At 40.2% G+C, this 27544-nt stretch overlaps 1 long non-coding RNA gene across 5 annotated transcripts in view; it reads left to right on the forward strand.

Moving 5' to 3' along the window:
- Positions 1-27544, forward strand: part of LOC119494214 — a 158395-nt gene that overhangs the window by 69724 nt on the left and 61127 nt on the right. For 4 of the 5 annotated variants that reach the window (XR_005208143.1, XR_005208146.1, XR_005208145.1 and 1 more), the window contains exon 3: positions 17848-17921. The exons of the other annotated variant lie outside the window; for it this stretch is intronic. This is a non-coding gene — a long non-coding RNA (uncharacterized LOC119494214). The remainder of the gene's footprint in view (positions 1-17847; positions 17922-27544) is intronic. 5 annotated transcript variants of the gene reach the window in all.

Consider the following 27544-nt stretch of genomic DNA (forward strand, 5'->3'; position numbering starts at 1 on the left):
TTGGATCGTCTTCCAGGGCATCACAGACCATAACAATACCTACAAGATTTTGAAAGTCATGAACACCTAAAGGGAACATTTTGAGAGGAAAAAAGTAAGAAGTATAATAACTTTAATAATAAAGCACATTTCAGAATCAAGTGCTTCACCCCATAAGAAATAAAAATATAATATAAAGGGAAATAAATAAAAGAATAAATAAGGAAATACAAAAAAAGTGGAAATGTAAAGAGAAAATAAAAGAACAAAGAAATGTGGAAATATAAAGACAAATAACAAAATATAAAAGAATGTTAGCATTTTCTTTAATTTTCACATTTATTTGTTCATTTATTTCTGTATATATTTTTAATATACAGTATATATATTTATTTTTTTAATATACATTTTATTAAATTTTTCAGATTATTTTGTATGTATTTATTTATTTCCCCATTGCTTTTGCCTTTCCTTTTGGCTTTTGCTATTACTTGAAGGGCCAAGCTGTCAATCAACTGGCTTTGGGCGGGATTTCCTGCCCAGGCTGCGAAGTCAATTCCTGCACACAAACCTTCATGAAACAAAAGTCAAAAATAATGTTTCTTAAGAGTTTTTTTAGTTTTTGGTATGTGACCCCCTATCTACTTGTTACACCTCATCACAATATGGCCTTGGTGTTGACATTAGTGGTGTGCAAATTTCCCCTGTATTGTTTCATTTGAGACATTTTTAAAGGTTAAAGTATCCCGGGTTTCACAAAGAAAATTCAAACTTTGGAGACGAGTCAGTTTTATGTAAAAAATAATATAAATTTTTTCTTTTTTCTCATCCCCTTAACAAACTTTATTCTGTTTTTTCATTCCAGTCTGTCCTTTTTTCTCTTGTCTCTGTACTTTCACAAAGTCCATGGATACGTATAAATTTTCTTCCCACGTATATGTGTCGTTTCGCACCACCTCGGGCTAATCGCGACTCTATATGCAATCTCTCCTTCTCTAAAATTCGCTTCGCGTTTTCTCTGAACACAGATTTCTCTTGGGAGATTCTCCTGTTAGATCTTGTCGCTATAGACTTGTGGTAGCGTTGAAGACTGGTCATACTGATGTAGGAAGGCATGTGAATTTGCAGTAATCCAAGCGTGGATGGCAGTTTGTCATGTGTTTTGCAGATAAAAAAAAAATATCTAATTTGGTAAATTTACAAAAGTAAAAAAGAGCTAAAAGTGACGATCAGGGACAGCCTCATGTATCACAGTGTCTCATCCAATGAGAATACATTTTTACACATGTTTGCAAAGTTTTTCTCATATATGAGAAATAATGTGTTTTCTCCCCTTTACTTGGTGTGTTGGGGCAGAAAATCTACTTCGCAATCACATATAACCAATTACACAATTAATGCCCTTCTCCCAAATAGAAATGTATTTCGAAACAGATCCTTTTTTATTTCTCAAAATCTCCTCAAGTTCGAGTAATTCGATTAAGCACGCTGACAAATGATCAGTGATTGATAAAAGGAGGGAAAGCTGTGGGCATGCACCATCAAAAGTAACTTGGATTTATTGCGAGGGAGCATTATGGTAAGCTGACTGCCCGAGAAGCAGCATCCCTGAAGAGGGAGAATGAAATAAGGGGATTTATCCACAGACACTAATCATTCCCAACTTAGAGCATTGGCACAAAAAGGAAAGAATGTGTAAAGAGCCCATGGGACACAAAGGCTTCTGGGTGATCAAAAGGAGAATTAAGGGTGACTTCTTCCACTGAGCCATTGTCTGTGTGTTTCATGAAGTATCACTCTCGGCAGAGGGAGGGAGGGGGGGATCAAGGATTTCTTGAATTAAAGAGCCTCTACGCTTTTCTCTCTCACCTTTTAATCCACCACCTCGCTCTCGCCATCCCTCGCCACTTTTTTTTTTTTTCATTTCTCCCTCCACAAATAGATCCCCCTGTGCTACAAAGTTGGCACGATACACACGTTTGTGTGTGTTGGGGAGATTTCCAAATTCAGCTTCAAAAAGCTGAGTGCACGGGGAGGACTGGGTGGGCTTCGCTGCAGATGTGTGTATGCGTTTGAAGGGGTTGGTTCATGTGTGTGTGTTTTTTGGGGGGGTTCAGAGCCACCAGGATAATGACCATGACAGCCGCCCAACAGACTCACCCCCCGCTGTCCTTTTAAGTCCTTGTTTAAGGTTTGGCTTCGGCACCCGCTTTGAACCGCGACAATGATTCCCGATCGCAGCGGAACTCCCAGGATTCTTCATCCTCTGGGCCGCGATATACTCAGAGCCAAGAGGCTTTTGGCTGCACAAAGTCTTGTCCTTCTGACCGGCGGACAATAAAGATCTACTTGATTAGCCAGCCGCTACATTCAAAGACACACAGACCTCACACCTGCCTTCATGATCGGCCCACAGCAAAGCTCCTATTAGTTCACATTTATGGAATTAAAGCAACATATAGCTGACTCTGGGGACGCCTTTGCATGTCAGTTCATTATGGTAGCACATCCCAAAATACATGCCTTGTGTTTAGCATCATTTGTTTGTATATTTAAGCTTTTAGCCACGTGTTGGCATTAATTTGGTAGCATGCTTGAACATCTGTTTGCATGTTTGGCTGGTAGTAGGGCTTTTAGCATGGATGTATTAACAGAGCTGTCTATGGCACAGCAAGTCAGCCTTTGGCTCAGTGGCGAACTGTGGTACTGCCTCAAAAAGTCCCCTGAAGAACTCTTTTCCGCATAGACATTATAAGAGAGATTTCTGAGACAAGGTCTTTCTATTAAGAATATATAAATCAAGAATATTTAATATTGGTATGATTTTCTTAGAGCCTATAATACCTATTTTTTTATCTTTGAAACAATGCAGTTGCTCTTAACATGGCGCTTTATCCTAAACTATTCTAATGTTGAACTGTGGCCAAAAGTCCAAACAGTAGCCCCCATGTAGTAGTCTATATGTGATGTTCTGTGTGAAAGCATCCCTCCCATTCTCTGTGAGCGCTCCAAGTCTGTAAGACAATGCTAGTGGTCAACATTCCCGGTCAAATAAAGGCTAAATAAAACAAACTCGGTAAGCATGTATTCCTACACATGGGAACGTCTGCACAATTCAATTTTGCTTTGGCAAAGTGTTCTTTAAATGTGCTTACAAAAGCCATATGTTAACTGCTGGATGTCTGACAAAGATATGTAGCGAGAGCACAGTGATCTCATACGGGTTTGTAATTTCCCAGATGCTCCTTTCTGATGGCCAAATACGTTAGCAGGAAGCTGCCAAAACAATTTTTCAAAACATAACAGCTTTAACATATTTGCCTTTGACAGCTGAGAACATCTCTGATGAGATACGAAGAGGTCTCTCAAGGCCAGAGTGGACATCTTGCGTTGTCTTTCACTGCCGGTGTGCATTTTAATTACACCTTTATAATTACAACAGCCCGCTTAGTGCAATTTGTATTACTTAGTATTACTTACTAACCGAACACTACATACCATCATGCATTGCGCTATAGTAAAAATGCCGGACGGACGAGAAGAAAGACTGCAATGCGATTGAGACAAATTGATGAGTTGTGGCGCGAAAATAATTAATTTAATGTGAGCAAAGCAGTATCATAACTCAAACAGCCACAAAGTACTTTGTATTTATTAATTTGGGAAAATACGCTTATTGCCCCCACATTCACAACGGCCATCAATTCTTACATTTCACAATAAAGGCCCCAGACATATACGCTGCATCACTGCGTACCAAGGAGAACTTAACAACAACTCAACAAAATAGCTTACAATATGTATTTATCACACACAAAAATACATATCGGGATTTATTATGGATGGTCCACCAGCAGAAGTTGATCTGGTACATTTTAATTGTGCGAGTATAGTGTACAAAAGTGTTTTCATTTTACCGCTGAGCTCACTATATAGTCCTCTACATCGAACTCCCTGGATAGCGTGTAGGGAGTAGTGAATGAGTTCGGATACAGCCAATATTCTTTGCCATTTTAATAATTATAATTGCAATGATAAACAATTTTATTCATAATACACTTTTCAAAGGGCTACAAAGAGCCGTACAATATTAGCTAAACATGAGAATCTTAAAGTTTGGCCACTTCGGGGCAGCAGAACAAGATATAAACACAACATGGACATATAATCACCTTATAAAGTTGATATGGCTCATGTGGGGACTATTTACACCCAGCAGACACAGAGCAGCAATAGATTTGATTGTGTTTCTGGCTACCCAGTGATTGTAACTCCATAATTCACTCAGCTGGTCGCTAGACGATTTTAGCCCGTTTCTGTCCCGAAATTTGAGCCGCGCGACTCATTTTAGAGTCCGATCAAATTTCAGCTTCGTCGTGTGTTGTTTGCCATGCAGTGTACAGGAGGGACCGGGGACCGATTAACTCCTCCTGACCGGCCGTCGGACAATCGGATGAATTTCTGACATGTCAGAAAGTTTGGTCGGCCGTCCACGGGCTCTCGCACAGTTGAAGCAGAGCCACGAGCCGATTCCCCAACGTCAGTGCCTTTTACAGTAATCAGATTATTACAGTAATCAGAGCGTAGCTATCAAGATAACAATGTACAATAGATATAGTAAAACATAGCTAGCTCACCTCCAATTCTCTCTGTCTCCCTAACCACCTGTGAGTCCATATCTCGCAAATGATCACCTCGTACAGTAGGAGTAGTAATTACACAACAACATGTCTAAAATCATGCAGTGTATGCCCAGTTTAACTTTGTCTGTAATTTGGTGTTAAGCAGGTAGCGTACAGGGGTTCATGAAAAGTTTTATCAGTTCTATATTTAATGGGAAGCCAATGAAAGAGGCCAGAATAGAAGAACAACAACAAAGCACACTGGTATTCAACTGCACACCAGCAGCTCTAAATACTCAACTCAGTCTGCTTTGTGTTGTTTGGATATACTGTATTGTAGTGACTCATAGTGTAATTATTTGCGAGCAGAGAGGGAGGAAATCCCCTGCGTCGCTGCTTTTAGTCATGTAACAAATTGGCATAATTGCCATTGTGGTTGAATAGAAATTGTGGTTAGGCAAACAACTTTTTTTCCTGTGCCAGTGCCATGCCCTATACTGCTTTTCAAACAAACACTTGTCTCTGTGGTGAGTTTGCAAAAAAAATGGAAATTGTCACATGCTGCAAGCCTCAAGGGGCAGATATGAAGAATGTTAAGCATTGAGACATTTTTCAACTACAAACAGAGGATGCAATATGTGTGATGTAGTATTTCACCACTTATTTATAATGGGTGTTAATTAATAGATCCTACGATGCACTAAGTGGAAATGGTGCAAGTACAAATGTGCGTAAGCAAAGACACCGACGTATTCTCACATTTCAGAGACGTTGTTGTGATTTCCTTTCAGTTAATTTGAACTGATTTCATTGTTTGAAAAACAACATAGCAGGAGAGGAATTTGCTCCAGCAGCCCTCTGGACGTGAACAGGCCCCTCGACAAATCACTTCCAGCTTCAGACGGAGACATTTCCTGCCTGTTTTGAATACAAACATGTACACAACTGAATTGGGTTGCGAGGGGCGGAGGGCGATCCAACATAAGAGAGACAAGAGACACGAAGAAGAGGAATGAAAGAAGCGATTGAGAGTGAAAACCGGAGTGGTCGAGAAGTAAAAAATGAAGGGGAGCGGTAGCATAATCCGAGCAGGATGCTGATGTGGTGGTGGTGTTGTTGAAGGGGTTGATGGTGGGGTTAGCAGCGGACTGGTGGGGATTGACACTGGATTAGAGCTGTCACTATCAATCAAAGGCAGCCAAAGGCGGCTTTTCAGGTGGCACAAACACACCTCTGTGTAGTAGCAGCAGCAGCCAGCAGTAAACCGAGGGTTATGGTGCAGGTGAAAAATTCCACTACAGCTTTTATGGCTGTGGTTGTTTTTAGACGGGGACCGTCTTCAAGGAGTAGTTTGACATTTTGGGAAATAAGCTTATTCGCTTCCTTGTCGAGAATTAGATGAGAAGATTGATACCTCTCATGCAGTAAAAATGTGGCTTGTGCCAGCAGCTGGTTAGTTTAGCTTAGCATTAAGACTGGAGATAGGGGGGAAACGGCTAGCCTGGCTCTGTTTGATGTTCAGCAATACACCTATTACCACACAACCTGATCTCACAGGAATATAAATAGTAAGACATTAAAAGGACATTCTGCATGAGACATTTTAGCCTTTTCGCGTGTTATTTGTCCACAACAAAACTACGGTAACGTCCGCAGTTAGGTTTAGGCAACAAAACCACTCACTTAGGAATAGGAAAAACATCACGGGTGGGCTTCAAATTACTACGTAAACAAAGTACAATACGTACGGAAAGAATGCAACATAAATACGGAAAACTGGTCACGAACGTCACTAAAAAACACGTCGCAAACATCACTAACATAACTTACAAAACAAAACACCGGTCTCGCACACCAGCAGTCTTTCTCACTTTTTATTCTATGTGACTAGCTTTGAGCGCAGCATATTCATGCGGATGCGTTTACATTGCAGTCAGTACAGACATGGCGTACAAATGACATGCCAAAAGCATGTACAGCATTCTTATTGCACGCTTTTACCTTGCGTGTTATCGTGTCATTCATACGCCTTTTCGTGCGACCGTGCTTCCAGTCTTTGAGCTAAGCTAAGCTAACTGGCTGCTTGCTCCAGCAACATAATTCCTATACAGTCATGACAGTGGTTTTGATCAGCAAGGAAGCGAATAAGCAAACTATTCCTTTGATAGAGAGTATTAGCTGCTTGTTCTTCTCTAATGTTGTTTGTTTCCACCATCAGTTTTCTCAATGTCTTGAATCTTATTTGGAAGAGGCAAAGGCGAGAGTTAACTATTGTGCAACCTGTTCTCTGTGAATGTCCTCATATTTTATTGGTCGACTTCTTTTGACCTACCATTATGAGTTAATTAGTTGTGGATTATTATACCTGACATTACAGGTGTGCTCACTTTCAGTTTTACTGTCAAATAAGTGGTATAAATAATATGACTAAGTTGGAGGTTTGTCTACAATGTGTGTGATCGTCTAACTGCTTGTGTCCATTGCTCTGTTGGACTCTGTAGCCATAGCAATGTTGCCATGATGTCCCAGATTTCAGCAACTGACCGTTCACTAAACCTCTACCCTGAACAATTACCCATTCATAGCTTAGCAACCGTTACCATGCACAGAAGGTCCGTCATGCATTAGAGTTTTCAACATGCTGAAGCAGTGTGCTTTAGGCACTACTAGTAAGAGCGATATTTGGATTTATACAGTATATAATTAGCGATTAACATGGTGGTTATTTTCTTGATTGTTTGTTTGGTCAATAAAATGTCAGAAAGCAGTGAAACATTGTTGCATCCATGAGCCCAAGATGATGTCATCACGTCTTCATCAACAGTCCAAAACCCCAAAATATTCCATTTACAAAAATGTTTGGGAAAAAAAAGCAGCAAATTCTCATTTTCACTTAAAAATTACTTTAAGGAATACTACAATCATACCAAAATGACCATTTGTATATCAATTACCCTTGTGTTAACTTGAATTGTTGAAGAAAAAATAGTTTTTTCCTCGAATTCCTCCACGGGGAACGAAGAATCCCAAAATAGAGAAAAGTCTTGATGAATTGAAGTAATTGAGGGCTGCTTTTAACAACAGCAAAACTATATCAAAACATCTGTTTACAAACTCTCACACAACTTGTGCAGTATAATCCAAGTCTCATTTATCCAGTTGTGTGCTCACTGCTTCCCAAACACATCCAGTACTACAAAAGCAAGTGTGGACATTAGGGCTGCACAATTGATCAGAATTTTATCAAAATAGCAATATGGCCTATTGCAATTTTCAAATCACAGTACTTGTTAAAATCACAATATTTGTTAAAGATGAAATGTATGTCAAAATACCATTTTAAATGAAATAGTGTCATGCTGCAGAGATGTCCTGGCCTACACATCATATTCTACAGGCTTAAGAAAACCTCTTTGTTTGATAAAGAGCTCTGCAACAAATCACACCATAATCATTTTAATGTTTTTCAATGAGAATGAAAATAATGTTGTAAAAATTATGTAATGGACATCCCTCAAAAGTAAAATATAAACCTCTTCAATTTACATTAGGAGGCTGCTGATCATCAGCTGATTATCACCTAAACGCACCACAACATGTAGCTACACAATCACAGAACAACTTCAGCAGCCTTCTAAAAGATGCGAGAGTAAGAGAGAAACTATTTTTAAATTTCCTGCAAACTGCAGGTTTTGACCTGTTGCTAATTTTGTCCGTGTTCCCGACACATCCCGACACAACCTGCACTTCCTCCTGATCCCATCTCGTCTGAAGAATTTCCCGACCTCCTGCACTTTTTTCGGATGTCTATTAGATTACATTAGCAGTAGCTTTTTTTCTCCCAGCCACTCACTTCCTGCCCTCAGGAGAACTACAGATAAGAGCCAACTCTCTCAAACACACTTTTGTGGATATAAACTGAACAAATTTGCCTCCTGAGCATTGTCTGCAAAACAAAATCCACTACCAACAAAAGATAGCGCTTCATAAAACAAACAGTCGTGGCGGTAGGGGACGGCGGTTGCTCCGGGCGGTGTGTGGAGGAGCGTTGTGACCAAACACTGCTGGGAAGTGGAGATAAACAAAACAGACAATTTTCGGTTATCTGAGAGAACTCCATGAAACAAAACAATCTTCTCCACCGCCATGTCCTTGAAAAGATCCAGAGAGATGTCCTGAGGAAATGCCATTTCCTTTTCGCTGGGAAAAGCCCCGGGAGCGTTCCATCAGCGGGCCGCTCCAGCGGGAGTTTACAATACGAGGAAAGAACAGAAGTACAAAAGTACAGACGAGGACACGCTGTGTGGCCTCGTATCCCGTAACTGACGGAGATGACGCGAGCATTCACTTTAAAGTCTACAGTACAGTACATCCATTCGGAGTGAAAGACGTCACCTTGAAATTACTTGTTTCAATGTATTAAAAACAATGGTGGAAAGTAACACTAAAGTGATGCACTTAAGAGCAATTCCTTTCCTATGTTTTAGAGGGAAATATTGTACTTTGTATAGAGTGCTGCAAGAATGACTGACTGAATGAGTGATATTTTTGTAGGCCAACCAGGAAGTTAGAATCGCCATGGTTCCCTCGACAAAAGGCCAATGGGATTTTTCCATTGGAAATTGTTTATGATACTTACGCGTTTTGTTCAGCAAGATAATGTTAGGCAATAAACAAACTACACCACAGTCACATGATTTCCACGTCACCACCACTAAGATAAAGGTATACTTGTGTTTGGCAAGTCTCATTTAGCCACTTATTAGCAATCGCCTTTTTAAGACCCATAAAAGCTTCAAAATTCACGAGTGCAATGCATTGTATGTTGTCGAAAAAAAAAAAGGTTCAAATCTCTTCAAGGAACAGTGTGTAGTCTTTAGGGTGATCTGTTGGCAGGAATATAATATTAATAAGTATGTTTTCTTTAGTGTATAATCACCTGAAAATAAGAACCGTTGTGTTTTCGTTGCCTTAGAATGAGTTGTTTATATCTACATAGGGAGCGGGTCCCTCTTCATGGAGCCGGCCGCCGTGTTTCTACAGTAGCCCAGAACGGACAAACCAGACACATGGCTCTAGATAGGGACATTCGCATTTTCATATTTTTGCATCGGCCACCGTAGTTGTCCTACACACTTGGCACATGGGAGAAGTTTCAGTTGGTTGCAATCTGCAACCTCAACGCTAGATGCCCCCAAATCCTACACACTGCACCTTTTTAAGCTTGTTTTAACCACAGACCTTATTTCAGGCATCTAACTAAAAACCCATTTAAAAAAAAAAAAAAAAACATTGACTTTGAGACGAGGGACGTGGAAGTGCTAAAATGCTAACTCATTCCTGCAGCTCTATTACATTACATTTAAGCTGCATCTCAAAGTCAAGGTCAAGTCTCCATGGTAACAAACTCCATCCACTAAGGAAGACCACGGGATGCGGTTGACAGTTCTGGAAATGCTATTAAAGCTGCAGTGGGTAGAAATGGAGCAAATATGATTAAAAGAAGTTATTAAATAAATTATTCTAATCTTTTTCAACATACTGTATGTATGTATGTATGTATGTATGTATGTATGTGATAAAAGTCCTCAATACCAAAGCATTTCTTGCTGATATTGTTATGTAATCCCTTTTTCAGATAAAATAAATAGCTTAACTTTCAAAAAGTCAATTGTATAAAAATGCCATACAACAGCTCTTATTATAACAGGACAAAAGTCTTATAGAGAGTGCTTAGGTCCAACAAAAACAGCTGAATTGAATCCTGTAAAGTACAAATTCAAATAACACACAAAAGTATTTGTCCATAAAGTGTAGTTTTATGTGTATAACAGTGATACTGGTGAAGCCTTGTTGACCTGCTCCACTCTCAGCTTCCTCCCTCCTGCTTGTAGTTTGGTAGGAACACCATTAGGGGTCTCTTCAGATGTTCTTCCTGTGTGAGCTTACTCACAGTAATGATGGTAATCGCTGCTAGGATAGAGTGTCAGCCTGTTTGTTTGCCTGAAAATGTTGTTTTTGTTTTTTTCAGTTTGTGAGTGAATATGAGTGAATAGCCGAACATTTGCGTGCAGGAACGAGCTCATTTGTGTTTGTGTGAATGTTTCTGGGGGGAAAATGTGCTGCCTGTCGGTGCATGTGGACACAAGTGACTCCATCTGTGTGTGTGTGTGTGTGTGTGTGCAGCTGGTTGTGTTTTGTGTCTGTATTATGTGTGTGTGTGTGGGTCGGGCATTAAGTCCTATCTATTTACAGAGCGGGTATGTTTGGCCAATACTTCCTGACTTCCTTGCTCTTGGCAAACAGACAGACAGCCACAGTTTGTGTATTGTTTTAGAACGGTGGAGATTGTTGGTACTTGAAAGAGATTCGGGCCTGCTCGTGTTTGATTTATGCGGCGTGTCTGTTTGATATCGATCATAAACGATAACACAGCTGAAGGAAGGAAAACGCATCTCCTGTCGAAGCTCTGCGCTTTGATGTCAAGGTTGAAAAGAACAATGCTCCAAGGTACACGGGCCTTTTCTGCATTACGCTCCCAGATTTCTCTCATGTGTCAGACAGACAGAACGGGTAAAACTTTGCCAAGAGGAGGTCAGATTTTTACTCAGAAGCTGATGATGCACATTTATTTCATTATGCTAAATGAGACATGGTGTAAATCTTTATGTTTCCAATTTCTCTAAAAGCACAAATGTTTTTTCAAGCATGTTTCATTCTAAAACTCTTAAATTGAAACAATACATTTTGTATTTGTTTTCTGTGTATTGATCCTTACATCCACAAACAAATTAGAACTTATGTAACAACTTACATTTATCAGGGTAACAAACTGTCTCATTGCATCTGATTTATTTAATTGAGTTGCTTAGGAATTAATTATTCAAGAAAGCAGCATTATTTTCTAAAAAGCTCCGTTGGCGAGTTGTTGACTCTCACTGTTCTAAACAGTGTTTGTGATACAAATGTTGATCACGTGTATCAATGAGCACATGTGAGGTGACCCTGCGTCTGCATTTACTGTCACCATACTGGCCTCTGCTGGAGCTTGCTGAGTTTGCATGTGCAGAAGAGAAAAGTTCCGTAAACTCAGTGAATGCTCTTCTTTATGGAATACAGTATCAATCAATCAAACTTTATTTGTAGGCCTATAGCACCTTTCAGAAATGAACTTTGAGCTGCACTAGATCAAAGTGCTTCACAGATGACTGACAAGCCGGAAAAAAATAAGACAGAACAAGTGTCGACCATGAAAACAACATAAAAGACAAAATAATTCAGCAATTCAACAATTTAACATTGAAATAATTTGAGACTAATGCACGCAAGATAATACAATTTTAAAAATGTAATAAAATATAATCAAAAGCTATAATGACAGTAATAGTAGTATGAAGTAAAACTAGATTAATAAAATTATAATACAATTTTGCAACTTAAATATGATAAAATGAGTGAATATAACAATAACCCTTGACTTTACTCGTTGTCTTGCTTTCCTCACTTCTGTTTCTCTTCTCGTGCACTGATTTGTTTAAGCTGAACAGCCAATCGGAGTGATTTCTCTCGCCGACGAGCTCCGCCACCGATTCACCATTCTGTAATCAATGATAACTTGGATGCGACAGGGTATCACAATGCACAGAAGGCAGTAGGTAACTAATCCGGCCATGCAAAAATATACAAAAAAGTTACAATCCAATGATGTTTTTATAGATCTGACTAAACAATAATCAATCAATTAACAAAATTTAACTCAGGAATAACTGCTGCAGTAATCAGTACAAGGTTTGAAATGAAAGATAAGTGAAAGATAGCTTTACTGTATTCAGACAGATTGTCTCAAATCTTTGAGTACAGAGATGGAAGGACAGGAAATGAAATGTTTTACATACTGCAGTTAAAATTTATGATGTGGATTTTGTACAAAAAGTGTGGTGTTATTGGCTCCTTTTCAATGCTTGCATTACTTTAATGGTGAGATGGTGTAAATTTCCATTCAGGGATTTCATTTTTAAACCCAATACAAGATGATATCTGGCATTCATGTCGAGCATGCTGCAGAGGAGTATTAAAGTTATGAGTCTTCTTAACATGCTTATACAAAATAGCTGCTAGTCATGTTTGACTGATGAATTTCATGGAAAACATTTTCCCCAAAAAGGCCACGGAGCGTCTCGGAATGAAGCCTTCCGTTCCAGTTCCTGTCCAGCTCTGAATGTGTCGTTTTTCATCGGCAGCATAGCAGACATAGCTGAGACAATTTATGTTTTATATGCACCGTAAAACCCTGCCAAAAAAAGTCTCTAATCTCAGGTGCTGTAATTCTGTTAGCACTTGAGCTGCAGAGTTAGCATTCTTCAGCGTACCGCACTGTTGAGCTATGCTCTCTAGTAGTAGTTATCACTCTCAGAAATCCCAACAAAAATCTGAGGAATTTCTCCAGGGGGCTCTGTGTATTTGTGTGTGTGGATGTGTGTGTGCTCGGTCGACCCCTGACCCCACCCTGCTGTGCCCCAACCTCCTCTTTCCTGTGTAGCTAAAGCTTTGACTCACAGTTGTACTTGAGGAAAAAAGATAAAACAATAAAGTAGAAACTTTACTTTAATCAGGCTGTTCTCATAACACCATTCGCAGCTGTACCTACGAAAAGTAAATGCACTGTAATTTGTATATATCCTACAAAATCACTTCATAATGTAATCCATGTAATTGTGAACCACGAGGTATAAAGAGTAAAATCATCGCATACAGGGAGGAGACTGGACTGGTGTTCGTGTCCCGTGTGGAAACAGAAGTCAACGTTTATTCATTTGTTACGTAACTTCTGTACTCATGTGTCAGCGACGTGATCTTTTCCTAAACCTAACTAAGTAGTTTTGTTGTCTAAACCTAACTAAGTAGTTTTGTTGTCTAAACCTAACTAAGTTGTTTGTGAAGATCAAAGTTTATTTTGAAGGACAACTCCCCAAAAATGAGCAATAACATTTTGAAAGATATCATACAAATTGTTGTATGACAATATGTTGCTTTAATATATGATGTGAGTCTTTTTTATTTTTCAGGAAAGAGCTGAAAAACACCCCTGACTCTTGGGTGAGATAGTTATTTTATAATAATGATTGTTGGAAGAATTTCCCCAAAATAACAGATGAAATCTTAACTGAAGGTAGATCACTCTGCGAGTATCTCAACTGCTCTTCTTTTTAAGATAGTTTAAAGTGGTAGATTTAATGTCTAAATCCTCCCTAAACAGCTTGCAGCATTTGGTGTGCAAATTTACATCTTATTAAAAAAACAATTGAAAAATTCTGCCAATAGGAAGAGATAACTTCAACGGATCAATGGAAATCAAATTGTATCAAGAACACCTTTGACTCAAGCGACATTATCATGATTCACTTCCAGTCATCTGGCTATTTTTCTGTCCTTGAAATAGGTAAAACTGCAATTGGGGAGAAGATTTTTGGACTAAATACTGGCTTTTATTTATTTGCTTTAGTCCCAGGTAGCTAAAATGGCTCTGCTCAATGGTGGCTTGGCTGCTGGTCACATACGTATAACGACACACCAGGATCAGTCTCATCAATATGGTGCAGTACCATGTACTTGGGCTGATTCCAATGGCCAACTCTAGCCCAAGTGATGTTAACTAAAGGCCGAGTCCGAACCCCCAACAGCTTCCCAAATCTGGCAGCCAGATATGGACCAGAGCCCACTCACATTTGGTCCTCAGGTGCCAGAATACAGCTGAGTGTGCCAACATTCAGCCAAAATTGGTCTGATTTGTTTAGCAACAGGAGGTTTGTCTACTTAATAATGTGCCAGTATGCTTTAAATGAAGTGTTTGTCAGATTGTTGAACAGCGTCTGAAAGAAAACCCCTGACGAATCTGACAAGCATGTCCAGATCTCACAGCAATTGGTCAGGTGTGTATAAAAAGTACATACACACAAAGTAATAAACTGTCTTTCAGATGATTTACAGCTACAGATACAAAAGGTGAATAAAATATTATGAACGTATGTACAATATCAAGTTGAATACAGTCATCCCATAATCCTTCTTATTATGTGCAGTTTTTGATGAGCAAGTTGTTGATGTGTTTTTGTGTCTTGACTCTGTGGTAATTTTTGAGGCTTTAGTCTGGTGTTAATACAATATTTAATTACACTGGGTTTTGTATTATGTAAAGGGACAACCTGGTCTCATGGGAAGGCATACAAGTAGCACAACATTACACAGACATTCCGTGTGTCATGCGGATGCATTTAAGCCTTTGGGCATGTAATTTGTACGCCGCTTTTCATGTGTCATTTGTACACCACGCAACAAATATACGGTAACGGCCGCAGTTAGGTTTAGGCAACAAAAACACTTAGTTAGGTTTAGAATAAATGTCATGGTTGGGTTTAAAATAAGTACATACAATAAGTACAGAAAAAAAATTACCATAACTACAGAAAACTTGTCATAAACATCACTGAAAAACATGTGACAAGCCTGACTTGTAAAACAAAACACCAGTCTTGAACACCGGTCTCCTGGTTTTCAGTCATTTTTGTTGGACTCATCTACCTAAGCCACCCGCCCGCCATGAGCGGCCTTTCTTGCTTTTTACTCTAAGTCACGTGGCATATGTACACAAATGCATTTACATTGGACTCAGTACAGACTACGTGGTGTACAAATTACGTCAATAGCAAGAAAGGCATTTGTATTGCATGCTAAATGCCTTGTGCTTTATTGTGACATTCATATGCTTTTCGTCGTTTGAATGGGCTGAAAGGGAAAATGCCTTGAACACCTCATAATATCATTACCAAGATGACACTAGATTAACTAGCCGTTATTTTTTTTTTACAGTTTAAATTGCACAGATGTGTGTATCCTGCTCCGTTCATGGTTCCTGACTTTCGTTAGCACAGCAGCCAGTTTTTTTAATCCAAGTTCATTTGAAAAGAACCCACCTACTGTCTGCTGGGTGAAGAATGTGAAGTCAAAGAGAGGTCCTGATGATGTTTTGGCTGCAGACTATCCAACTTACTGCACATCAATCCTGCGGCCGGCTCTGCTGAGTTTTGACTGGACAGCAGACCCCAGACTCACCCCGGTGGGAATGCTGAGGGTCTGGCCGGCCCTGACATCCAGGTTACCACATGCTGCTCCGATGCCTGGAAGCTGTAATTATGGAGAGGCAGAGAGAGAGACACACACGTATACAGACACACACAGAAACTGACATAAATGGACAGAGACAAATGCGTAAACAGAGACACACACTCATGTATAAGTCAAGGCATTTAGAAGCAGAAATACACACTATCAGACTCATGCAAGCAAACACACACATGCACACAAACACACAACTCACCAAAAATATACATTTTGCACTGACATGAACTATCTGCATAGAGAAGATACACACATGCACAGACAGACAAACAAACATGCAGGGACACACACATATACTTGGACCAAGAGGAGACACACTCCTAGGTAGGCTACATACACACACACATGCCGAGGAGCTGCCAGCGCCGTCATAAATCCGCCAGCTCAATTAATCAAGCGGTTCCCCTGGGGGGCTGCTGGAGCCAGCCTCAAACCCTGCTGACGTGCCCCCAGCGCCGCAGAGCACTCCCACAGGGCTTTAGAGCCCGTTGCTCCCCGGAGAATGACAGGAGGAAATAACTGTCTCAACTGCAGAATGCGACCAGACTCCCATGTGTGACCTTTCTGCTGTGTGTGTGTGGAGAGAGAGAGACGGAGAGAGGGAGATGGACTGAGTGTTGAGCTTCTTTGCATTCAGTGATGTGCTGTAGTAGTTAATGGTGGTATTTCATTTTCATACACAGCGTGTATCTGAGTCCTTGAAGTTTAATTACACAAAATATCTACCAAGATTCTTTCATCCTCCAAATAAAATTCTACTTGTTTCAAGTAATTACTAAAATCAAGTTTCCTATTACAGACTCTCATTTCTGGTTGATATCAACTGAAAACGATAGAGGTGGAAATCCTGACTCCCTTTGCTTATTCGAATAATTTCAGTTCAGTTCAAAGATTCACAGTCACTTGCTACAAAAATGAAATACATATAATGCACAAAATATTCCGTTTTTTGCCTTTATTAAAAAAAGACAATATTCCTATTAAGCTGTTTACATGGCTGATGAAAATGAATATTCCACTAATATTTCTGTTTAAATACAGCCGTGCATACTCTGATTAATGTTACCGGTGGCGGGCTTGTTCGACCGTATGAACACAGCCTCCCTCTTTCATTCCTTTAGCCACCTTCTTGAAAAGGTCGGCAATGCCAAATTTGTGCTTATCCAAAAACCTTTTGGTATCCAAGTCTTTCATCATTTTGGGCATGCATCTCTGCAAACTGTCAGCTAGTTGGTTTGTGTACAACGCACAGAGCTGGCCGTAAACAGGCAAGAGGCAGTGTGTCGCAAACTGCCATAAAAACCCCAATTGAGACGCATATCCTGAATGTGCTGTATACATATCCAGATTTCCCACATTTCTTTATTGGAAAATGCTGCATTCATAATGTCCCTCTCTAGAGCCATTTGTTGTAAGAGTAGCGTAGGTCATTTGGAGCAGAGACAGTGTGTAGAGTGTGTGTGTGTACCTGGGAAGTGAGTGATGAAGCGAGAGAGAGAGAGCAGCGGTGACGGGAGCGAGTAGCGTTATCGACTTCGTCATTCTGCATAATAATTAGCCATGTGCTTCTGTTCTAGAGTTTGTATTTTTGAAGCAATGGGTCATCGGAACATTGGGTGTTTGTTTTCGGGATAACGGGCTGTCGGACAAATGGATTTTCGGTCCAATGGGACATTTTTCGGACTATGGCACCCCAGCTGGACCCCAACAGATAGAGTTCGTCCCTCTCCTTTTGTCAAGTCTTGTATTACTGTGTGTAGCCCTCTGACATTTCCAGAACAATTGTCTGTCCTGTTTGTTTTTTGTTTCCAGAGTATCTCCTGGCAAAGTTCAAATGTATCTGCCAGGGCTCCAAACCAATAAAAAGAACGTTATGTACAACATGCAGACGTTGACCCATGTCGGGATTCGGCGATGGCCTCCCCAGCTCGTCTCAAATATCTGGAAGACATGGAGAAAGTATTGAAGTAAGTTTTTCTGTTTTGGCGTCGTGGTTCGGTAATCATTTGCGTCCCTCACTGCCAAATTCGTAAATTTGTTTGTTCCTTCCTATTTCTTCTTTATGTTTCAGGTGGATAAGGATGCTGCAAAGCACCACGGCCGTCACAACAGTGAAGAACTTCTTGGTGTGAATGATGAGAACAGGTAAGAGACATACGCACGCTAAAACAAGCTCCCGATAAGTGATTGTTGATGTTTTTACACACCGGTGGTTACACACTTTATTTCATAAAGTAGCATCAAGAGACACAGACAGGTTCCTGTTGACAGATCATCCCTCTGCGTTTAACAATATCTGCTTCACATTCTTTTAGACAGATTCCTTGTTCATCTCAGACTTGATCTGGACGTTTTGGACTTACTGACAGAATGTCTGACATTATTTGCAGCTCAGTGGTTTTCTGTCATCCTCTGGCTCCCTCCAGGGTCGTAGTCTTTCTTCATTATTTAACATTTTCTTCTAACGACTGCTGCAGCAGAATGTTGTCAAGCTTATTGATGATTCAACCTTCTTACTTACTGATTGGTCCATAAGCATATGGACCAATCAGTAAGTAAGAAGGTTGAATCATATGGACGTGTTATTGCAACGTGATCTCATCCCTACCGGTTATATTTTGCTACTTTGAGAAGACAGAAGCCTATAATGATGCTGGGGGCAATCTATTGTGTAATATCTTGACACAGAAGGTTTGCACGTGGTTAATGTTGTAACACATGGTTAACATTATGAAACGGCCACAGTTAGGTTTAGGCAACAAAACTACTTGGTTAGGGTTAGAAAATAGATAATAGTTTGTACATCTTGAGGACGTAATGTCATGTGACTCAGTGACGTAGCGATGTGACAGAACGTCTAAATTAAAAATAACTGAACTTTTGGTTTCACACGGAACACCAATGCCGGTACATGAAAAAAAAATGCTGCCGGTGTGTATATGCCTTTGATTGAAAGCCTGGCGCGTCTCATACAGACGCTACAGGTTGCCTTGTGCATCGGTATCAAGACGCCGAGGGCTACTGCCCAGGCGTCAGTTTGACTCACTGGGAGTGACACCAGGCTGGTCATTTATGTCTTTATGTTGTGGTACAAATACTTTCTTAAAATGTATGTTCTGAAAGGTTTCATTTGTTCTTAAAAGTGGTGAACAGACATCTTTTCATAACCTTTACTCAAGGTAGCAAAACCGCAGTGAATGTCCTGCATTTAAAACTTTACTAATGTAAAAGCAAGCGAGCATTAACAGTAAAATGTTCTTAATTAATAAAAATGCTAGTGCATAGCATTCAAATTATCAATGATCTTATTATGTAAGTAGTAACTCCAGTTAATGAGTAGAGTTAAAAGAAACATCTTTCAAAAATGTGAAATATTTCAGTAGTACCTCTAATGGCACCTGAAGACACAATGTAAACATTATGTGGGGGGACCCTGCAGGATTCAGGAGGCCCAGGAACAGGCCGGGGATTATATGTTGTGTCTGACCTGTTGAGTTGTTGTCACGGGGCCCACAAATTCTAGTGAGGCCCTTTAACCCCATAACTAAAACTGAAAACACACGACTGGAGTCTTCTATCATTCCCAAGCTGACTGACAGATCTATCAGTCTAAAATACCAGCGGTTCAATGTGATTCATTGATGTTTTCTGACAGTAATCTTTGTAAAGTAATGTTTGTAACCAAAGGATCTGCATTTAAAATTTGAATATGTGTCTATTCTGCTTTATTCCTCTGTGATTAATCCTTGAATGTCACATATAGAGCAGATTTGCAGCATGTTGGCAAAAAACAGTAACAAAGAGCACAGGGAGCAAAAATCATTTCTAAGAAGGAGCCAGAGGGTGCTGTTGGGCAGGTTTCCTCCAGCGCTCAGTGAAAGTTATGTTTTTACTGTCAAAGCCCTGATCCCAACAGATACTCAGTGATGAAAAAAAACTTCTGTCTAGTCACCTCTCCACAAAGCACATGTGAAGCAGGGGATCAGAACAATAATTAAGATGTTTTGTTTTTTACTACTGTGCTTTGACTTCCACAGAAAATAGATTTTTAGAGTTAAGGACATCCTATAATTGATGGAAGTGAACAGATCATTTACTGGTCAGGATCGTCAGAATTGTAGAATAGGGTTTTGAATCCAGGCTTTTATCACTTAGTCCAAACACCACCAGGCAGGTGGATTACACGTCAATGTGATGAACTGAAAATCCATACAGGGTATTTTTCCCTCTGGGAGAGGAAAGGCTCCAGCCTCAAGGCGGTTGAATAAAATGAACCGCAGAAAGTCGATGAAGAGCTCAGCATGACAGCCTTTGGGAAGTTATTATTATCAGCCTTCATGAACAAAGTCAGAGTTTCAAAGTATTATGCCTCTGTTTCAATATCATATTTTTGGCAATATAGGGACAGGATGTCCCAGAAGTTAAATGTTCTCTATGATATCTAGAGCATTAATATAGCAGCAAACAATTATTGTCTATGTAAAGATATAGAGGAATAATGTCTACCTGAGCAGAGAGTGAAATTACTCTCCCTCTCTGTGTGTTGTAATCCGAGTTTGTCCATGTTTTGTTGACATAGCCAGGCTAGCCGTGCGTGCATGTTAGTGCATGTGAGCATGCCCCATGGGCACTGTTGCCGTACTTTTCATTGTTAGCACTGTTAGCTGCGAGCTGCCGGCTCAGCCGTCGCCATGTGGAGAGCCGTGCGGAGGCAATAGAAATGCTCCCAATCTCACATTTTAGCACCTTTAAGGCACTGACCATGAAACTCAACATCGCTCACAATAAACAAAAAAAAGACCCTTTATCTGTGAATGCCGGTGCTTTTTTCTGTCCTTGCCACTACCGTGCACCTGATGCTGTTCAAGATTTCTTTGTATGTAAAATATTGTATAAATCACTTGGAAAGGGGACAAATGCACAGTGGGAAAACTGGTCTCAGAACTGGTCTCAGTGCAAACACACTGAGTTCACGCTGGACAATCTTGTCAAAAAAATGGCCAATAATTACTTATCAAGAAATTAGACTGAATAATGAAACAAATTTAAAGAGAGATCCAGTAAATCAGTACTAAAATGTCTTCACATTCACAGTAATACCAAAACATATTTCCTCTAGCTGTAATAGAATTCTGTGACTAGTGAAGTCTGTTTAAATCCCCTAAACTGCTGCAGCATCTGTCACAGTAAACAAGAAATACTGCCAATGTCCCCTTGAGTAAGGCACTTAACCTTTGTCAGTGCAGGGCTGTGGTTGAGCACAGCAGGTGGATTTGTGAGTGTGTGTGTGTGTTTGTGAAGGAATGGAAATGCCTCGGAGATAAACTACAGCAAATCTGACAGCTGAGCCAAGAGGATGTCCTGACCTTTTCTAACATTTGTGTACAGCCAAGTGGTCAGGTCAGCTGTCAGTCTGCCATGCGTCGGCTCACGGAGCTGCACGTTCACATCCGACCAGCAGATGGCAGGAGTGCACTGCTCTGAGAGCAGCCGACTTCCTGTGCTGAAGGATATGGGCACAGCGCCTGACTGCCAACTCAGGCATTATCTCAGCCCAGTTTGATTCCATTACACAGGCAGAGGAGGAAAATAAGGCTGACTCACAGTGCTGCTGCTCTCCCAGTCAAAGAATTAAGAGTTCTCCAAGACTGAATAAGATCGGGCTCCACTAAATCTTTACTTAGTGCCTCATTACAATCAGCAGCAGTGCCTTTTCAATAAGGCCTCTTAAAGATGATAATCACAGGCTGGCTGAAATTCATTAATAGAAGGTCATGGCTGCTTTGTGCAGAAACCTGTCTGCAGTAATCATATTGGTTCTGGCAAAAAGCTTCTGCTATACTGAGTTTTGTTAATCAGCTTGTTCAACCTTAGTTCACTGTTTTTGTCTCTGAGTGAACTGAGTGTCCTGGCTTTTTATCATCTAACGCAGATGATTCAGGGCTCTGCTGATGTAATTTCTCACTACCGTGTGTGTGAGGGCTTTAACATGAGGTCCAGCACTCACTGAGGTGAATGACAACTGGGTGGATGTGCAGAGAAAAAGACTGAGAAATGAAGAGAAACCTCCAGAATAGTCAAACTGCATGGACAAATAATACATTTTCCTGCCCAGGGTAGAATAGACATTTTACATAGACACTTTATTGTCTACTTGCGTGGAAATTTGTCTTTGGCTTCACAGACATGCACATTTAAAAGCTTCATTTGCCATTGGTTAAATTACATGAGATAAAGAAAAAAATGATTAAGTAATAGCGTAAGTGGGCCAAGCGGTTGGGATGGAAGTGCTAAAATATTAACAATTAATACATATCTTAGATAGACATCATACAAGAAACATCAGCAGTCACTAATATCTAATTAAATCATTTGTTAAGTAAAATGACAAGATGGAATAAAAGCTCTATTAAACATATTTCTCATTGCTGTGGGTACCCTATATCGTACAGGTTAAGGTGAAGCAGCATACGTCAAATACATTTTAATTTAACCTTTATTTAACCAGGTAAAACCACATGAGAAAAAAATCTCTTTTGCGATGGTGACCTGGCGAAGAAGGCAGCAAAGTTAAACGTCGAGTACACGTCCATTTCATACATACAGTAAAACACAAAACACATGACAGAGTTAAAGCTAATGTCCATACATCAACAGAAGAGGTTAAAGAGGCCAAGCTGGTCTCATCGTAGCTATATGAAAAACAAACAAAAAAGGAGGAATAACTGTTTCGTAAGATAACATATGAACCGTTGTATGAAAATATATTGAATAGACACAGATAGTGTAAAATACATACAGATAAAAAGGTATAAAGACAACCGAGGTTTTCACATTGAGATTTTAAGGCACATACAATAGGTTAATGTTCACTGTCAGTGTGTTAAATGGCTAAATGATTCTGGTGACAGTGACTAGCATGGCTAGCTAACATTAACGCTAGTGCGAGGCTGCTGCAGTAATACAGTCATACATTAACGTTATAGCATCGTCTCCAACTAAATCTCAGCCTGTAGATCAAACAGTTGGCTATTAACACGTTGGTTTACAGACAACACTTAGGCTTACGTCATGACGGCGATCGACCTTTATTTATTGTTAATATTGATGTTATTTGTTTAACGAGAGCTGAATGCATACAAACTTGCCAAAATTACAATACAAACACGTCAAATTGCAATGACATCTATAGTATTTTCGGTTTGCCATCCCCCAAAAAGGGGCGTGACCTTGACGTTTTGCAAAGTACCCATATGTGCCATATAACAAGCAACAAAATCCGCATAGGGAGGAGGTCGGGGTGGAAGGATGGGTCAAACAAACACAGGACTTTAACCCAGGAGACCTTGTCTTGTGTGAAACCAAAAGTCACGTACATAACATAGGCTATGCAACTGGAGTTACGCAACAAAAAATACTTATTTAACCCAAACCACGATCTTTTACTAAACCTAACCAAGTAGTTTTGTTGCCTAAACATAAGTGACCTGACCAAGCTTCTGTATGTGACGAATGAGAACGGGTTGGGTCGTATGTGGCTGTTTGGGGTAAATAAATGAAGCAAGGTGAATATTTGCTTTGCCGTCTGTCTGAACACACCTTAAGCAGGCCACGCATTCAGATGCGTTTGGTTATTAGAAAAACGAAAGAACTTACTGTACATGTTTTTAGCTTGCACTTGTCTTTAGCCTCTCTGAGGGTTAAAGCTCAAAGTATAGAATATCTTATAAGATATGGCAGTACCGCGATTATAGATGAGTTATATATTATGTTCTTCTGCACTTTAATCCCAAGAATTCATTCAGCCTATTCTTCATATACACTGTTTCTTCCCTCACTTGCAATCCATGTCTAAAATTGCCCACTAGATAAATTCCATTATTATACATCATTATCAACCACCACACATGAACAGCATTCCACTAAGCAGACCGCATACTGCTTTAAAAAGTCAGCAGCCAACAAGTGGTCTCTAGTGGAGGAAACTGGTTCTAAGAACCAAATTACAACTTGACAAACATAGAAAAGTCCCTGCCTCAGAGTGGCATTAACTGGCATTAGCATTAGCTGGGCGATTTATCAGTCAGTCACATGAGGAACCAACCTACCGACAGTACACTATGTTACAACAACGTATTCTCATACAACGGTTCGTATTATATCTTACGAAAAATGCAACAGTAACACGTGTCAATCTCCACTTTACATGCATACCGTATTTTCAAAATAAACTTCCGTCTTCACAGTAAACAACTTCCTTAGGTTTAGGCAACAAAACTACACGGTTAGGTTTAGGAAAAGATTGTGGTTTGGCTTGAAATAACTTGATTGATTCTGGTTTCACACGGGACAAGAATGCCGGTCTCCTGGGAAAAGTTCGGTATTTTTTGTCACACTCATCCACCCGACCTCCTTCCTACGCGGCGTTCAACGCTATCTATATTTCCTGGCTCACGATTACGTTCATTACACAAAAATTGATTTTGTGGGATATACACAAATTACATTGCATTACTTTTCCTATAGTATAGCTTTGAACAGTGTTTGAGACCAGCCTGTTTACAATGATGTTCTGTGTGTCTGCTGAACATTTTGTACAGGAAATGCAGTCCAAAGTTCATCAAAAATAAAATAAAACTTAATTAAAACTAAAGTAAGTCAGAAAATAAACAATCAAACAGGTGAAAAAACAATAAATGATCAAAAAAAGACCAGGACAAATAAAAAAACAAACCTCAATAGTAGATTCTTTCCCTGCCTGTCAGGGTGAGGTCACCAAATACTTTCCATCCTTAAAGCAGTTATGGCAAGAATACACTGTATGATTAGAAACAGATACCCAGATCCACTGCTGCCCTTGATTAATCTTAGTGTGTCAGCCCATACATTAATCTTCAGTCTCCGTGGCTTTTTACGGGCCAGCATCTGTACAGCTGCACATGGAGAGAAGCCCATGTCACATTCAATAACGCTGCGGTGACTTCTCCCTCTCTCCTGCACAATGCTCCACCGCGCTATGCTGTCATTATTGACACCCTGTCACGTTACGTCAACTCTACAGTTTAACATTATGGGCTAATGTGGTTGTGTATGTGAGGGGGCGTCAAGCTGTGCCAGTCCCCGAGTGAAATAACGTCCATGACTCATTGTTTCCTCTGCCAGTTTCTCTCTGACTAATATCTGACATTAGGAAGTTGGTAGCAAGATTGCTTCCTATTGGTGCAATCAGAGCGCTGTGAAATATTCTTCCCCTTTTGACCTGTTTACTGAGGAGCCATATTGTATGGGATAACTTGAATAACATCTCATATAGCTGTGTAAATACAGCGCTGGAGGTTCAGGTTTACATACTGAGAGTGAGGTCCCTTGAGTCCCTGAACAGCTGGCTTGCATAACAATAAAATTCACATGTGAATCACTGAGAAAATGAACTTTTGGAGTTTGCTGATGTCTGCCAAACAGAATAATAGACTTCACTATATCAAGTAAAAAGAACAGGTGTCAGAGCTGCACTGGGAATAATAGAATGACAATATTGTCATTGTTTGTTTGAATCACATCACATCCAGTACACTATAGAAACAGGCAATTCGGGACAGTTTTAAGCTGAATGCTAACTACAACAATGGTAAAATCTTGTTTTTACTGACCTCTAGTGGTTTAACTTTTCACCTTGCTGCATGGATGTAGAAGTGTACCCAGGGTGTGTTGGTACACTGTGACAACACTGTGGTTACAGGTGCAAAAGAGAAGATCACACCTAACCAGAGAGGTGAAATTGAATTGAAACTTTCAACCAGAGAGGGCAGTAAAACACTGCTTTTCAGCCTGGCGTTAAGTTGCTCTTTAATATTTTCCTACAACCAGCCATCAGTGTGGCAACCTGTGCCCCTTTGCTAGCCCTTTGTGCCCCAGGTGAAAGACATTTAGACAAGAGCAACAGGGTTGTACGTTGTATGGCTTTCCTGGGAATCCTAAATGATTCAAAGAACGAGGGTTAATAGGTGTGTGATGTTTCCACCGTGCTTCTAATGTTCCCTTATTGGACTGTGGAAATGCATTGTGGGTACTCTTGAGTGATGGCCACAATATGCTTAGTAATTACCTTTAAGTGGTTTGGCCAAATAAAAACAGCCCAGATCAGACTTTGACCCTGTAAGTTTAACTGCAGCGATTTAAACCACGGACCTCCAGGACTTTTAAATCCACAGTCCCTTTAATGAAGCCAAACCCTGAAGGAAACGGTTGTAACGGATCCAATATGTGTAATTACAAGCCATATTTCTAAACTTAATGGATAGTGTCGAAGCTTAATGAAACAAACCATCTTACTTTCTTAAGAAATTACTTTTATCGTTAAGCCAGCGTGTCTTTCAGGCGGCCCTGACACCTACATCGTTTGTCAAGCCGTATTGATTGCGTGTCCATCCGCAACCAGCATCTGATGACGACTGAAGAGACAAGAAGTGTCGCCACCTTCCTTGTGACCTCTCTACGGGGAGGCGAGGTGTCGACCTGTCACTTTGCGCCATGCGCCTGTCATTATGTCTGAGTGGGAAACTGCCACACGTCTGCTGGTCTGACCAGCTCTGCAGTGGTTCAGAGGCTTCAGGGAATAAGTCATTTCAGTCCACCAAATGGATTTCTATAATAGAATTTTCAAGGGCAGGGGAATATTGAATAAAGCTTGCTGCGGTACGAGTGTTTGATGTGAGCTGATCACAACTCAGCAATATGAAGAGTTCTAGCTTGCCCAGTCTAATGAAAGACACTGAAATGAGCACAATGTCTTAAAATACAAATCATACAATATATGCTCTGTGCATGCCAAGTATGAGGAGTACTTTTTCCTACCAGCAAAGATAATACAGTAGCAAGGGGGTTATTTGAGGCGTGCTGGGGTCCAGAAGCAGAAGTTCTGCATTTTCTTGGATTCAGTGAATATGAAATTCTCCCAGTTAAATTATTAGTACAAAACATGAGCAACCTCGTAAGAAAATATGTGGTTCTTTGCACTTACAAAACAGAAGGAAAGAAGTCAAGTACAACTCCCACGAAGATCTTGAACATCCAATCACAGAGCTTAAAGTTGTGTTGTGTGTGCCATGCCGTATAATACATTCAGCAATTTATATCAGTTCACTTATAAAATATTGGGTTAATATTGATCATAAATACAGTTATGGGGATAACGTAGCAGCTAGGTGGCTAACGCTAGCAAGCTGTGGCCGTGCTCTGTTCGTGATTGGCTCGGGCGTGTGTGTGGGCGGGACTTCAACACCGCGGCTCCAGCGCCCCGATCACTACTGCGCGGACTCCGGCTCCAAATGACATCATAACTCTAGGTTTCGTTAACTGGAGTTTTCTGCATGCTGAGTGCATAATTACAAGTTCCTAATATTTCTAAACATAAAGTAAATGAAACTAATTTGCATGTTGCTCTCTCTTAAAGGAACAGTGTGTAACACCTGAAACTAAAATTGTGTTTTCGTTAGCTGAGAATGAGCCCTTCATATCTATATAGGGAGCGGGTCCTCTTCACAGAGTCCGCGATGTTTCTACAGTAGCCCAAAACAGACGAACCAAAGACTGGCTCTAGAGAGAGACTTTAACGTTTTTTTTACGTTACCTGAAGGCCACCAGTTCTCCGATATGCTCATGAAACTGCGGTAATGTGAGCTGCAGAGTGCAAAACCATGGTACCGCCAGCCGCCGTCTGACTTCCGTTGCTCCTAAAGTAGTGTTATTATGGTAAGGATGGCCTCTGA

Source organism: Sebastes umbrosus, chromosome 9 (assembly GCF_015220745.1).
Source record: "Sebastes umbrosus isolate fSebUmb1 chromosome 9, fSebUmb1.pri, whole genome shotgun sequence".
In the NCBI taxonomy this organism is placed as follows: Eukaryota; Metazoa; Chordata; class Actinopteri; order Perciformes; family Sebastidae; genus Sebastes; species Sebastes umbrosus.